Here is a 12079-nt window from a genome sequence, read left to right as displayed (position 1 = left end):
TTGCACACACACACACACGTACACACACACACACGTATATTCTTATGTGCATATGCACATATGTATGTATATATATATATATAATATATATATATATATATATATATAATATATGTATGTATGTATGCATACATATGTACAAAGTATATATGTGTATACATATATATATGCATACCTCTATGTTTGTGCATATATGTATAGAAATATATGTATACACAAACACATGTATACATTTATATACATACTCACACACACAGAGACATATATATATATATATATATATATATAAATACATATATATATACATATATACACACACACAAATATATATATATATAAGGCATACACACATTGCTTTTCTTGTCTCATGTTTTTACTCCTTCTCTATGAACCTCTCTCTAGTTTATAGTCTCTCTCTCTTTCTCTCAAACGATCTATCTGTCTATCTATCTATCTATCTATCTATCTATCTATCTCTTATACACCATCTTTTTCTAAACTGATCAATAGCCAATCAAGATTGAAATGAATGGCTGTAATAAAATGAATATTTCTTTCAAAATGGCTTATGAGGATATAAGTTAATATAAGTTAATTTTTCCTGCTTCAATTCACTGCTGATTCTCTCATAAACTGCTTCACATAACAAAATCAAAGAACTTTTGGGAAGTTATTGGAGATCAATAATTCTTGGCATTAGCCATAATTGTATGGCTCTCTAAAGTCATGTAATTCAGGGTCAAGAAATGTCTCTGCTTTCATTTAATTTTCTTCCCTCTCCTTTTTCTCCCCTCCCCATCTTTCTTTTTTCTTTATTTTTGTAAGTCTTCTTTCATAAACAAAGATTCTGTTTTAAGTCATCTTCTGTCACACCTAAAGGAGTAAGTAGTGGTATTGGCCCTACATATGAGCTATGTGATAGGGTTGTTTCTGTTGTTGCTGGTGGTGGTGATAGTGGGTGTTAGCAGGGACAGAAATAGTCAGGTCTGGTAACATTGGTAACAGAGTCTTATATGTGGCTTTGTAGTATTGGTAACGGTACCATTGGTGGTAGAATATAAATGACCATTATCAAATCTTATTTAGTTCATCAGCAGCAGCAGCAGTAGCATTTGATATCAGTTTGACAGACTCTGGCAAACCTCAAGTCTGCTGCAAACACCAATGCTAGCTTTGGCATGATTGCTATAGGTGGATGCCCTTCCTAATGGCAACCAATCTACAGTGTGTACTGACTGTTTTTCTTTTTCATTCCACTGACAATAGTGAGGTTGCTAAGGAGCTTGTAAGACACCAAAAGAAGTAGGAAAAAATCCATCTCACTTGATTAAAATTGGGGAATATTTGAGAGTGGCATGGTGGCTTTAGGCTAAATGTTAAGAGGATAAAATATGATAGACAAATGAGCTCAGATGCCTGTACTATTGAGGAGATACATGTCTACCCTGTATTATAAAAGGGTAGGTGAAAGTAGCAGGGAAGAACATAAAGCTGGTAGTGGTTGGGTGCCAGAGCAAACTCCCAAGGTACAAGAGAGTAAGCATAAAAGAAGATATGGATAGTGGATCAAAGGGGTGCCAGAGCAAACTCTCAAGTTACAAGAGGGTAAGCATAAAAGAGAATATGGACAGTGGATTAGAGGGGTGGGTAGAGTGCAAGGGTAGAGTTACACATGGTTAGCATGGTTAGAAATGGAGCACCTGAACCATTGTCCAGCTCCTCTAACACTACAGATAGTTTTCTTCAAATAAGTCATACTACAGTTTTTACTGTCATATTATCACACAAACTGTATCCCTGTTGGAAATCACCAGTTTGAAACAGTTGAATTGCCAACAGTTTTGTCTCCTGTTTGCTACAGTGGCAACAAGCAGAGACACAGACAAGAGAATGAAAGACATATTTAGCATAAGCAAGGAAATTCTATCATCAGTTGCCAGTAGGTTATCAACGTGAGGGCTTGATAGTACTCTTTTAGTCCTGCTGGTACCATGGGAAAATGCACATTTAGTGCTAATGCCATGAGAAAAATGCACATTGATATGCAAGGTTGTTGGTGTTAGGAAGAGCATCCAGCTATAAAAACCATGCCAAAAGGAGACATTAGAAGAAAATGCACTCCTCTGACCTGGTGAATCCATGCCAACATATAAAACCAATCTGTAGTGATGTAATGATGATGTTAATGAGTGTGGTATATATAATTTCATAAATGTTTTAAAAGAGAGGAAGTCACTTAAAGTCACCACTAGGAAGTCACTTAAAAATTATGAAATTCTCTTACAAGAATCCCCTTTTTAACCTAATATTTGCTTATACATCAAAAGTGAGAAGTAGCATATTTGATTCATGGCTATACTGGAGAGAAGTGAAAGTTAGATCCTTGTCTGAGAACAGATGATATTGCAAAGACAAGAACTCAAATTCACAGCATATGAGAAAATTTTCCAACCTCTGGTACATATCATCCAAATCTTGATATATATGTTAATATATATTTATTCATCTACCACTCATATTCACATACACACACACACACAAAAAGGCACAGATACAAACACACACACAGATATATATATTCCTGAGCTCTTAATGTGAAAGTTGAACACTTGGGGCAGATGACGCAAGATCAATCGGTTTGGAAGTAAATGATCCACAATAGATGTAAAGCATTTGAAGCTTGAAGAATTGAACAATCTATCTTGAAGGGAGCACTTCGTATCCCATATACTTTTCTGCTTGAAAATATTTGTAAGATCTGCAGTAGAGTTTGTTTGTCAAGAGCAGGACTTGCTAGTCATTCAAGATCTCATGACAGCATTTATTAATTGAAGAGATGGCCTTCTTCTGTAAAGAAGTGGCAATCATAATATTCCTGAGTTGTATATACAAGAAGCAGCAGAAAAACCTTTCACTCTAATTGTTTTATTGTATATTGGCTTCAAATTTTGGCACAAGGCCAGTAATTTTGGAGATCTTATTTTATCAACCCTGAAAAGATGAAAGGTAAAGCCAAATTTGACAGAATTTAAACTCAGAATGTAAAGATGGGATGAAAAACTGCTTTGCATTTTGTCCAGTGTGCTATCAATTTTGGTCAGCCTGAAGTTATTGTAGAAGGCACTTGCCCAAGGTGACATGTAGTGGGAATTGAATCTGGAACCAGGTGGTTGTGAAGCAAGCTTCTTACCACACAGCCATGTCAGATTAATTAATAATTATTATTAACAGGTCTTAAATTCTTTTGTTATACATATTTTTGTGAGAGTGGGATAGCTAATTACATTGACCATAACGCCTAACTGAGGTTGATGTAATTAACATTCCTGAAAGAATAAAAAGCAATGTCAACATTGGTGGAATTTGAAATCCTTAATAATGATAATAATGGTTTCATATTTGGCACAAGAGTGACAATTTTGAAAGAAGGGGTAAGTCAATTACATTGACCCCCAATGTTCAACTGGCACTTATTTTATCAATCCCAAAATTATGAAAGCAAAATCAACCTCAGTGGAATTTGAACTCAGAACATAAAGATGGACAAAATGCTGCTAAGCATTTTGCCTGGTGTGGTAATGATTCTGCCACAATTCTGGCATAATATTAACTAATATCAGAAATAAACGCTGATGTAGCATGTTGGGCAAAATGCTTAGGGGCATTTCGTTTGTCTTTACATTCTGAGGTCAAATTCCACTGAGGTTGACTTTGCCTTTCATCTTTTCAGAGTTGATAAAATAAGTACCAGTTAAAAAAATAGGGTTCATGTAATCGACTGACCCCTCCCCCGAAATTGCCGGCATTGTGCCAAAATTTTAAATCAATATTATTATATATTTAAAGATTTCAAAATCCACTGAGGTCAACTTTGCCTTTCTTCCTTTCAAGGTTCCTTACCAGTTGAACACTTGTACTTTCCCTTAAAACTGCTGGCCTTAGGCCAGAATTTGAAACCATTATCATCATCAACATCATTGTTAGCATGTCTGGAAAAATACTTTGCAGCATTTCATCTATCTTTATGTTCTGAATTCAAATTCCACTGAGGTTAACTCTGCCTTTCTTCCTTTCAAGGTTAATAAAATAAGTACCAGTTGAACACTTGTACTTCCCTTAAAATTGCTGGCCTTAGATATGAACCGGCATTAAGGAAGGATAGGAAAATATTAGAGTTATAAGCCCTAAAATTCACTACATAATTGCCCACAGGCATATGGCGTAGTGGTTAAAAGCGTGGGTTACTAACCCCAAGATTCCGAGTTCGATTCCAGGCAGTGACCTGAATAATGGTAATAGTAATAAAATTGAAAAATACTTTAGGAATGAGAACCCAGGTTTGAAATTTCCCCAAGATGGTATATGAGTCGAGGATAGATCAGCTGGAGGGTATATCAGCTGAAACGTGTTAACAAACAAGATGAGGGCAAATATCCGTCAAATGTAAATAATGCATTATTATTATTATCACTATTATTGTTATTATTGGCACCTAACTGGCAGAAATGTCAGAGCATCAAGGAAAACTCTTTCTGGTATTTGTCTGGGCTTTTTGAATTCTGAGATCAAATCATTCAATTGCTGTCAAGTTCAATATTGTCTTCTATTCTTTCAGTTTTGATAAAATAAAATGCCATTCTACCTCTGGGGTCCAATGTAACTGATCAAAACACTCACATCAAAGTTGCTGGCCTTGTGCCGAAATTCGAAGTATCTGTTATTATTTGGGCCTATCCTGTGTTTTGTTTGCTTTTCTCTATAGAGTGAAAGAAACTGGGAGAGAGCAGTTTCTATGCCTTGGAGTTGGTAGAGTAATCAGGGCCTTTTTTTGTGTTGCATTTCCCATGAATTATTCTCAGTAGATTGCTCCATTACTGGGGGATTAATTTCTTTTATCTCTATTTTTACATCTTTTGTATGTTCTTAGTAATGTTAATTCCCTTTGATTGGAGCAAGCTTCATTTTTTTTGTGCACTGAAATTTGCCCTTTGATATTGTTTTGGCTCCTTGTGAACATAAGGTTGACTTTGCTTTACATTCTGTTGAGCACTGGAGTTGATGTAATTGACCAGCAACCCCCCTCACCCACACACACACTTTCCACAAAAGTTCCAGGCCTTATGTCTGGTAGGAGAAAATTATTATAACTATTAAGGTGATGGGCTGATATAATTGTTAGCACATCAGACAAAATATTTAATGATATTTCTCACAGCACTTTATATTTAAAGTGAAAAGTCTGCAGGGGTCAACTTTGCCTTTTTATCTTTTCTGGGTCTATAAAACAAATACCAGTAAAGCACTGGGGTCTATCTAATTAACTAACACCTTACCTCAAAATTGCTTAGAGGTATTTCACCCATCTTTATGTTCTCCGTTCAAATTCCACCAATATCGACTTTGCCTTTCATCCTTTCAGGGTTGATAAATTAAGTATTAGTCAAGTACTGGGATTCGATCTGATCAACTTACACCCTACTCACAAATTCCAGGACTTGTACCCATTGTAGAAAGGATCATTCATTATTATTATTATTATTATTATTATTATTATTATTATTATTATTATTATTATCATTATTATTACTTCAGAAATAATAACAAATTGTGAGGTAAAAGTGAAGAAGAGCATGTGGATGCAATGTAATAGCTTCAGTGACTCTACTTTTGTGTATTGCATGTATTTATGTATATAAGCATGTATGTATGATTATATGTGTGTGTGTGTGGATATATATGTATATACGCACACACACACATACATATATGAGTGTGGGTGCATGCATGAATACAAACATATGTATAATTGTTGTGATAGGCAATTTACATAATATTTTCTAAAATTCATAGGACATTTATTGAATCTATTTAACAAAGATATTCCGATATCTTTTGCAGTGCGAGGAATGTAGGGTAGATTTACAAGTGTGAATACATAACACTAGTCTCATTATCTCCAAGATTCTATCTGACATTACAGCAATGTTTCTATCGTAGATATGATTTGATATGAAGGCATGTATATGTGGTTTAGAAATCATAGTTTTAATCTATACAAAAAAAAGAAAAAAAAACAGAGTATCAAAAATATTATTATAAACAAAAGTATTAATTCACAGGGTGTATATATAGATATAGCTAAATGTATGTCATTTGTGCATGTTGCACAATCAGTATATGCATAGTAATGCATAAATAAGTGTACATATATTGGTATATATCTTACCAGCATTAACATTCTCATACACACAAATATGCATACATACATGTAATAATGTTTTAAGGTACAAACATAACTCATAGATATATTTGTTATCAAAAGTAAATGCATATACATTTTGATGATGATGGAAACAACACTGATATGTAGAAGTCACTATCAACCTTTTCCTTTGAAAAGTAATATATAATATATAAGCATGCACACCCCCCCACACACACATACACACACATACACTCACTAATAGAGAAAAGAAGATATTCATTTATAATGAGCAAACATGCACACACCACACACACATACACATACACACACACACATATATATACACACATATATATATATGAATATATATATGTACATATATATATGCATGTATATATGCACATATATATACATACATATATCATATACATTATATATATATGCACATGTATACATATATATACATAGGCATTATATATATATGTGCACATATACATGCATAAACAATTGGTGGTGATGATGATGATGACATATATATACATTATATATATATGTATGTGTGTGTGTATGTGTGTATATATATATATTAAGAAGCAGTAAAAATATCACAAAAACTGTTACTCAGAGTTTCACATTCCCTTTCGTCGGACAGTTTCTAAACAAAACTGTCCGACGAATGGGACTGTGAAACTCTGAGTAACAGTTTTTGTGATACTTTTGCTGGATTTTAATAAAGCATATTACTCTACCTCTGGTATTTGTGTACTATTTTTTACACCTTGTCTTGCATTTATGTGCCTACTCTGGTATATATATATATATATATATATGTATGTATATATATATATATAAATATATATATGACATGTGCCAAGCGTGTATCTATGCATCTATATGTATGAATTGCATAACTATGATTAAACACAAAATCATATAAATACATTTATTAACCTGGAAGGAAAAAAAAATAGGGTTAAATTTTTTTTACAATAGAATATAAGTAAAATTTACAAAAAGAAATATACCAAAAAAAACAAAACAAAACAATGGCTGTATTTTTGTTTTTTAACATTAATTCCTGTGTTGATTTTCATTTTTAATTCTAAACTCATCTCTCCCAATGGTGGCTTGCTCTGTTCAACTGCCTTTTGCCAACGACTGAAACATTTAGTAGCTTATCGACAAAGTTAGATATAAATAGCAACTGGGAAACTCAAAAACATAAATAAATAAACGAATGAATAAAACAAACATAAAAAATGTAATTAAAGAAGAAACAACAAACACAGCAGAAAATCTCTTAAAACAAATTCAATTAGTTTTCAATTCAATTCCAAACAGCAAACAGCATATCAAATATGGCACAACATTAAACGAAACCATGCACAAGGCAGCATACAGTGCAGTCTGATGATGATGATGATGATGATAATAATAATAATAATAATAATAATACTAATAATAACAAAAATGATGATGAAAATGAAAATATAAGCAATAATATAAATATATAATAATAATATAATAATAATAATAATAATAATAATACTAATAATAACAAAAATGATGATGAAAATGAAAATATAAGCAATAATATAAATATATAATATAATAAAATAATAATATAATAATAATACTAATAATAACAAAAATGATGATGAAAATGAAAATATAAGCAATAATATAAATATAATAATAATAATATAATAATAATAATAATAATACTAATAATAACAAAAATGATGATGAAAATGAAAATATAAGCAATAATATAAATATATAATAATAATAATAATAATAATAATAATAATAATAATAATAATAATAATAATAAGAAGAAGAAGAAGAAGAAGAAGAAGAAGAAGAAGAGAAGAAGAAGAAGAAGAAGAAGAAGACGAAGAAGACGAAGAAGAAGAAGAAGACGAAGACAAAGAAGAAGATTGATGATGATAGATAATAATAAAAATAATAAAATTAATAATAATGTTTTATGTATCTGAAATAGATCTTTAGACTAAAGAACCTACAAAGATAGAAAGAAAGAATTAAAAATACTACTGGGGTGTGGTAAGGATATTGAGAGAGAGAGAAGGAGAAAGAGAGAGAGAGGAAGAGAGAGAAAGAGAGAAGGGAGAGAGAGAGGAAGTGAAAGAGAGGGAGAGGGGAGAGAGAGAGAGAGGATGTGTGTGTGTGTGTGTGTGTGTGTGTGAGAGAGAGAGAGAGAGAGAGAGAGAGATTTGGCAATGTTAGTAACATTGATTTCTGTATTGATGATGTTTAAGTTGATAAAAATAATTAGAATTTTTTGCTTAAACCATAGAAGCCTCAGATGTATAATAATAATAATAATGATAATAATAATAATAATAATAATAATAATAATAATAATAATAATTATAATAATTTCTTTTATTTGCCACAGGGACATCAGATGAGGGGTATGTTACAAGTTCAGTTTACAATTTGTGAGAGTGTATGTATGTGTGTGTGTGTGTGTGGAGGGGGTTTATAAAAATGAGTGGAAGAAAGGAAGAGAAGAAGGAATGGTATAAAATGTATATCTAGCATTCAAAATATGCGAACACAAGGATGATGCAGTCTTCCTCATACAGAATTTTCAGCTAGGGCCAATCTAGGATCTAGGATCACCAAGTCACCAAAGGCCCTAGCCATCACCCAACTATCATTACTCACTCTACAAGCATGTGTTAGGAGTAGGTCCATTCACCCTAGCTTTTTCTTCCACAGTAACCCACCTTGTGACAAATTCACTGGGTGGAGAGTCAGACCCCAGGACTTATTCTTTGCAAGCCTAGTACTTATTCTATCGGTCACTCTTGCCAAACCACAAGGTTACGGAGATGCAAGCACACCAACATCGGTTGTCAAGTGATGAAGTGGGGACAAACACAGACACACAAACATATACATACAAACATACAAACATACATACATACACACACACACATACATACACATACATACATACATATATACATACATACATACATATATATATATACACAGCGGTCTTCTTTCAGTTTCTGTCAAAAAATCCACTCACAAGGCTTTGGTTTGCCTGAGGCTATAGTAGAAGACACTTGCCCAGGGTGCCACACAGTAGGACTGAACTCAGAACCATGTGGTTGGTAAGCAAACTACTTACGACACAGACACTCCTGCAAAGTGGAACCTTGAAAAAGTTGATGAGGGCTTGATTAGAGAGAGATGTGTTTGTCTTCAATTCTATCAGCCTTGTCTACAACACAATTTCTTTCAGCATAGCAACCTCATAGAAGAACAACATCTTCCACTTTATTTTTAAAATTTGTGATGAGGCGAAAGTCAAAACTGATTTGCCCAGTAGCTGCATTTGTCCTACATGTGACAACAACTGTTTAACTTAATGTCCCAAGTCAGCAATACTCAGACACTGCACATATTGCAGCCCCTATTTGTTCCATGTACTTCTCAAGATTTTTACTCACTGTTCCCAGGGTTCCAACAAATATTGGTACAACCACCTATTTCATCAACCACAACTGCTTAAACTCCCAAGCTAACCTGACATATCTATTGACTTTTCTTTTTTCCTTATTGCATACCTTGTTGTCAGCTGGGTATGCTATATCTATGATCCAGCATTGTTTGCTTTCCTTCTCAATTAACACTATGTCTCACTTCCTATTCTCTATCTCATAGTCACAATGAATCATAAAATCCCATAGGATCTTTGCATTATCATTTTCAATGATGCCTTCAGGTTTATGTTCATACCATATTCTGTATTTGATGTAATATTCTATATTTTGTATTTGAGGTAATTGGTTCTTAGTGTTTACTCTTGGGCAGTACAGATTACAGCCTCTGTTTCTGGTTTTAAATTACTTTTAGTCATCTATAGCCATCTTTTTTCTCTGTCTGTCTTATCTTCAATATCCCTATGAAATTACCCATACATTCTTTTTTTTATCCACCTATTTTCAGTTTCATTCATTCCCAAGGGCTTGAACAGTGCTTTATTATTATTATTATTATTATTATTATTATTATTATTATTATTATTATTATTATTATTATTATTCTAAATTCAAAAGATAGTGCTCATGGGAACTGCTCATATCCTATGCAAAATACTCTCTATGTAATCCCAAGGTTTAAAACATTATTATTATTATTATTATTATTATTATTATTATTATTATTATTATTGTTGTTATTATTATTCCCCCTTTATCAATCAAACAGGCTATATCTGGCCGAAATATTTTAAATGCTTTATGTTCAAACTGGCCAGATTTGACCTCTGGCATCTACCCTATAATGTCATTGTAATAAATAAGCAATTACATCCTTGGAATCTTAAAGCTACAAATAATGTGTAATTAATTCAAAACAACATTAATAAATAAGCATTTGACAGAAAAATCTGAATGCTAAATGGTTAAGGTGGTGAGCTGCCAGACGAAATGGTTAACAGTATTTCTTACAGCATTTTACATTGTGTTCAAATACTGCTGAGACTGATTTTGTCTGTCATCGTTTTGGACTCAAAAGAATAAAGTGCCAGTCAAAAACTGAGAGCAATATAACTTAACAACCCCATCCTACTAGATTTACTGGCCTCGTGCCCCAGAAAGACAAAAAGGCAAAATTAACTTTGGCATGATTTGAACTCAGAATGCAAAGAATTGGAACAGATATTCCAAGAGAATTTGCCCAACATATAAATGGGTCTGCAAATCTATTACATATTCATCTCTTTATTTTTTTTTACTTGTTTCAGTCAGTAGATTGCAGCCATGCTGGAGCATTTTCTTGAGGAATTTGTAGTTGAATAAATTGATCCTAGTACCTTTTAAATCAGGGTACTTATTCTATCTTTTGCTGAAGTGGTGGTGGAGGACAAACACAGGTACAAAGACAAACACACACACACACACACACACATACATATATATATATTTTGTGTGGATGCCCCCAGATGATAAGTAGGCTAGTCCAATACATATAAATAGTGGACGTGATGGCTAGTCACAGAAGTGTTATATAGAGTGAGCCAGAGCCATCAGTAGTCTAGACGTCAAGTTCTGTTGAGTCGAGTCGTCGGAAGTGAGAGCTCGGTAGTTGAGTAGAGGTATGTTATTGGCAAAGGCACGCCATCCAAACATATGATATAATACGGCCATATCATGTTGAAAGCACTGGTTCTCGTCTGATCACCGAAGTTAAGCAACATCGAGCCTAGTTAGTACTTAGATGGGTGACCGCTTGGGAAACCTAGGTGCTGTAAGCATTCCATTTTAAAGGCGGTGCTCCAGCATTGCCGCAGTCAAAATGACTGAAACAAGTAAAAGAGTAAAGAGTATATATGCATATATATATATATTTACGATGGGCTTCTTTCAGTTTCCGTCTACCAAATCCACTCAAAAGGTTTTGGTCAGCCTGAGGTTATAGGTGAAAACACTTGCCCAAGGTGCCATGCTATAGGACTGAACCCGGAACAATATGGTTGGTAAGTAAGCTACTTACCACACAGCCACTCCTGCACCTATTCTGTACATCTTCTGCATTGATCTTTTCTGATTTAAAATTCAAGCTTCTAATGCTGTTATGACTGATCTAGATGTGATTATCTCCCTTACAATAACTAGCTGCCAGAGCATATGACATGTTTGAATTGTTCTTAGCTTTGCATTATCAGAGAGCCAATGACAATTAATAAAGGGAAATTGGCAGTTGTAATATCAATGGCTTTCACATAGGCTTTACCAATATTTATGAAAGCAGTTCAAACAGGGAAAGGATATCAAGTTGCGTGCATAGACAACTCAGAACATACAAAACTTACACAACACTCAGCAACCTCTG

General features: G+C 33.4%; 1 protein-coding gene and 1 non-coding gene across 9 annotated transcripts in view; one reads left to right on the top strand and one right to left on the bottom strand.

Annotated features, from left to right (window-relative positions):
* LOC115215824 (protein lev-9-like) overlaps window positions 1-12079 on the bottom strand; it is a 1149105-nt gene that overhangs the window by 603043 nt on the left and 533983 nt on the right. The gene's annotated exons all lie outside the window — the stretch shown is intronic.
* Window positions 11383-11501, top strand: LOC115215995. The gene has a single exon (XR_003882055.1). It is a non-coding gene; the product is annotated as a 5S ribosomal RNA (ribosomal RNA).

This window comes from Octopus sinensis, linkage group LG9 (assembly GCF_006345805.1).
Source record: "Octopus sinensis linkage group LG9, ASM634580v1, whole genome shotgun sequence".
Classification (NCBI taxonomy): Eukaryota; Metazoa; Mollusca; class Cephalopoda; order Octopoda; family Octopodidae; genus Octopus; species Octopus sinensis.
The sequence above is the reverse complement of the archived record's forward strand: the minus strand, read 5'-3'. Positions and strand labels throughout refer to the sequence as shown.